Source organism: Cariama cristata, unplaced genomic scaffold (genome assembly GCF_000690535.1).
Source record: "Cariama cristata isolate BGI_N322 unplaced genomic scaffold, ASM69053v1 scaffold5512, whole genome shotgun sequence".
NCBI lineage: Eukaryota > Metazoa > Chordata > Aves > Cariamiformes > Cariamidae > Cariama > Cariama cristata.
Window position 1 is genome coordinate 998 of NW_009604300.1, and position 4,955 is coordinate 5,952.

The following is a 4,955-nucleotide window of genomic DNA, read 5'->3' on the forward strand; positions in this document are numbered from 1 at the left end:
CTCTGCTTGTAACTAATAGAGAACTAAACACAAAGGAGGAGAAATTGGTTCTAAATGTATGAAAGCATGAGCAACAGGGTTGCACAAGACTAGAGACAAGTTCATATTGCTTTAGAATTTACCTGGACACTGCATGCTTCTCAGGAGAAAGCTAAGAAATACGTAAAGCAATTGGGTTTTTTTGTTCCCCTCCCCCTCTCCACAGTCTAAGTCAGCATTTCTGTTCATCCTGAGGCTACTACGGCACAGGAGGCACTCCCAGAGCAAAAGTCCGTATATTGTACTAAAACCAGATAATGCCTCAACCACCTCAGACTAAGAAAATGAAGACTCTGTGATCGAAAGGGACTAGTTAAGGGTTTCCACTTTCATTTATTCAAATGAAGAGCATGTTGTAGAATCCTAATTTTCTGCAGGTTCACTTACTTGAAATTACACGGGAACACCAGTGATAAAATCCAAGTCCTTGCTTTTACTATTTAATTACATTCTTTTTGCATGCAGTTTCCTTTTTCTGTTCAAAAGACCGCTGCATATGTAAGAGAAAGCTTAAAAAAGATCCATATTCAGCCAGAAATCCAAAGCACGAATAGAATGGCAGAGTTCTCATCCCAGCTGATGCACGGTATAAGTACAAAGACTTAGAGAGGCTGATCAGAGGTGTTGATCCGTGTTTCAGATCAGGGTTTCAGATCACTTCAATTTGCTGGCAGAAAGATACTGGCAAGACAAAATCTAAACCATGTGAAAGTCACCTTGCTTTCAGATATTGTTACTGAATAACTCAATTCAGTAACTTGGTTCTTTTTCACCAAACCTGCATAGATTTAGGATTGCAGCTTGTAGATGGAAACAGTGAGAAATACTTGGAGTCAAATTAATCCTTGATGGAAATGTCTTGAAATTTACAGGCTTGCATCACTGGTAGAAATGAGGATGTAACACCCTCATGGAAGAATATGATCTTTCATTTTTCTTTGTTTTTCACCATGTGGAGATGGAATATTTTAACTGTGATTGAAGTTTTGCTATGATTCAGTTTTGGCTGAATCTTAAAAAAAAAAAAAAGTATGAATGTTCAATCAAGAATGACAATGAAATTACGTGTTCACTTTGCTAGGCACCTACTGCAGCCACATGTAGTCAATATTTGCAGGGTACTAGCTGTCACAGGCCACCAAGTCGTTGATTTGAGTAAAAGAAGATAAAATTACTTTTGCAGAAAATGGATTTTGAAATTTAATATCACTGGAAGGCATGTGACCTGCGCAGTTATCACAGGAATCTGTGACCCTTTCTCCTCTCCCTGTGCCACAGGAATTCATTGTTTCAGTTGCTGTCCCTCAAGGAGATGATAGACCAAATTAATTGCTGCCTTAAGAACCACAGACTCACTTTACAGACTTGCACGAAAGATGAATATGGATTACTGACCTCTAGTTGCTGTGGATAGCTGTGGAAAGAATGATTGATTATCTGTTGCATTAGCAGTAGGAGAGAGGCTGCAGGTCACTCTTTAGCTAAGTGGTATAATTTAGCTCTTAAAAGAAAAAAAAAAAGCCAGATATGTGCAGTTTTTTGCATCTCTTTAAATAAACGTTAGCCAAAGAGTGCATTTGAAAATATGAGCTATAGATTGTCATACAGGCTGAGGCTGATGATGTTCCATACTATAATGTTGATACACTATGCTTTTGAATTATGTCATTTATTTCCGTAACAGAAATGCGATCATAGCTTGATTCAGAAGACAATCAGCCCAGCAGTTTGTCACTGTGTCTTTAGACTCCTTGCCAGTGGCAGACCAGTTGTCAAATAGAAGTTGTGTTGCTCCTAAATAAAACATTTTACATCTGAGAAGTTCAAAGCCACTTTTTCAAATTATTTCACATGGAGTTCTGTTCCCCATCTCCTCCCCTAAGTAAATATGGTTTCAGCATCAGCACTGTGTGTGTTACTAATGCATGCCCTAGTTAGCTGGGATGTAAAAGAAGAGCTCTATTGTTTTAGAATTTTTTTTTTTTTCTCCATGGGCTATTACTTTCATCCTTTGTTTCCTGAAATCCTCTATGTACTTGCTTCTGGCAGATTTTATGTTTAAAGTGAGTAGCTAATGCTTGACTTGAAAAGAAAGGATGAAATAAAATAGACTTACAACTTCAGCAAAGGAGCTGTGCAGATAGGAGGAGAGTGCTGGACACGCATTCTTAGCCAAGCATCCCTCACTGGGAAGCAGCTGTAATTTAGCTGCTCATATATAAGTAGTCAGTCTCTCCGCAACTTGCCTTCTCTCCTAACTTTGCTTTGACAGTGCACTATTGGGGTCACTTTACAGTGCAGCTGACAGATTCCTTTCCTTATTTTTATATAAAGTTTTAATTTAAATTCTAAACAAACTGCAAATAGCAAAAGAAGACTAGTGTTTCACTGATTATTCAGATTATTGAACTTTTGGGTCAACCATCTAAAAATACAAAGGAATGTGTATTTGTTTCCGGAAAGAAAAACTTGTTATTATATTTCATAGTCTAAAGCATTATTTGTTTTAATTAACAATGAAAAAAAGTTTGTGTCCTCATCATGCAGTAACTCACTAACTGCTCAAGCCTCCCTTGCAAGTTTGGATACAATGCGATACTTCATGTGCTTGATCTGCGCGTTGATAACAGGGGTTTGCATGTAGATCAAAAGAACGATACAACCCTGCATTGTCAGAACTCTGCCACAGCATCCAGCAAATGCTTATTTGGAAAGCAACGCTTGGCTTCCCTCCAAAGGCTTAATTCTAACAATGAGCTCAAAAACAGCCTCCAACCTACCACTTTTCCCATTGATAGGTTTGTGCGTACAGACCTACCTTTGACCTCTCCCAGTTTGTTTTGTTGCAGTAAACACCTGAAATTTGCTCAGCTAATACAATAGCCTTGTACTTTTTGACAAAAACGCCTGTGGTTAACCTCTGTGGGCTGCATTCTGCAATAAAATGAAGGCTGGTAGAAGTTAAACAATGGGTGTGACTACCACAAGATGAGTGTTAGTGGGAAAGTGGTGTAACATGCACTTAGCATTCCAGAGATGTGAAATATAATTATGATTTAAATGCCAAAGATGTAAGTTGCAAGATGAGTAACTACAAGGACACAAAAGCCTCCCCAATCTTCCTTTCTGTCTCAGACTCATTTTGCACACCCACAAATCTAATACAACTAGTGTCACTTGACAAAATTACACCCGATACATGACTTGTACTGTCACTTACATTTCTGTCAGTGTGGGCTCTGTTTATACCAAAGAAAAAAAATTCCAATCTCATTTACAACATTTTAAGTTGGAAGTAATGTTGCTCTCAGTGGAATTATTCCCTGTTTACGCTTCCGCTCACATTAGAATCTGGCCCAGGCTTTGAATTTTGTCCTATTTGCTCTCATCCTTTCCCATGATAGACAGGGGTGCTCTATCTGTGACGGGCTCCTCACACCTTCCTTTATGTGTCTTTGCAGAAATGGTTTATGTGCAGGTGTATAATGTTCAAAATTGTTGACTAAATGAGCCACAGGAGCAGCTGGTTGCTGAGTATATATGAAAAGCTGCTTAATGTCTTTTACATCATCTAGCATATGTGGGATGGGGCGCAACAATGCAAAAATGCAGCCCATGCCTAGATGAGAGGCTACACAATTCTATATCAATTCCAACACTGAGAAATTAAAGGGAAAAAAAAAAGTTCTAGGTGGGGGAATGGAAGGAACTAGTGGGGAAAAAAATTGTTGGTTCTAAACTTTTAAACAAAATCTTTATAAACAGATTCTTGATATTTTTAAAATCCAAAAGCGGCAGGTGTGATTACAGTTCTGAGCAGAGGGCCTGCACTGTCCCAAGCTGTGGCCTTGGAAATTGTCCAATGCATAGCATAGACCGGAATTTAAACCTGTATTTTAGACATGTTTTTTCCCCTGATGTTATTCCTCTTATTTTCTTTATGGATTACATGACAACCTAAGCTGAAAGTTTCTAGTGCAGTACTGCCTTTTATTAGCTGTCAGCAGGGAACAGAGTATTACCAGCTCCACCAGAGGTGACACCTTTAAATAAAAGAGAGGGGTGAGGCCAGGAGGGGCTGGAGGTGCGGACATGATTTGGGACTCAGCTTGTGCCAGGTCAGACCTTGTAATTGAACTATTTATTTTCTGTACAAAAGACACACTTGACAGAGGGAAGCGATGATTTTTCAGATACATGTACATGCGTAGCTTCATGTATGACTAATTTTATTGCCTGAAATGGAGCTGCAGAGTAGATAAAGTGAAGCATTTATTCCAAAGTGTTTGAAGACCTGGGACTACTTAGCTATTTTATTGTGGATATTTGTTTCCTAAAAATACCATAAACATTTACTAGAAATGCTTTCTGCTGGGTAGGAAGAATCATTTTTACATCTAGGGGAAAAATACATGCTTGGTTAAACATTTTAAAATACAAATAGCAAAATAAGAATGTTCTCTCTTAAGAATCAGAGAAAAACAGTTTTATGTCTGTACTATTTAAGATTACTGACAGAGCTCATGAAATGACAAAAAGTCTTTAGATCATAGCAACACTTAAGACAGAAAAGGCTAGGATTTAATACTTTGGGATTTTTTAGCAAAGAGAACTATGGGCCAAATCCTGCCTTCAGGTTAGCATCTGTAATTCCAACTTCAGTGAGGAAAAGACAGTGTGACTGTCTGAAGCCGCAGGATGACCGTTCTGAAATATTAGTGGAGGTCAACTGCTGCGGTGGAGGCAGCCACTCGAGAACTGTATGGCCTGAGAAGACTTTGGTTCAAAACCCTCTTCCACTACCCACAGTAACAGGAATTGCCACAGACTGCAAGGAGATGAGTGATAGCCACATTGCCAAACTTTCCGCAGTAGTTCGGGTGCACGCGTTAGGAAGCAGTTCCTCCTCTTGCACC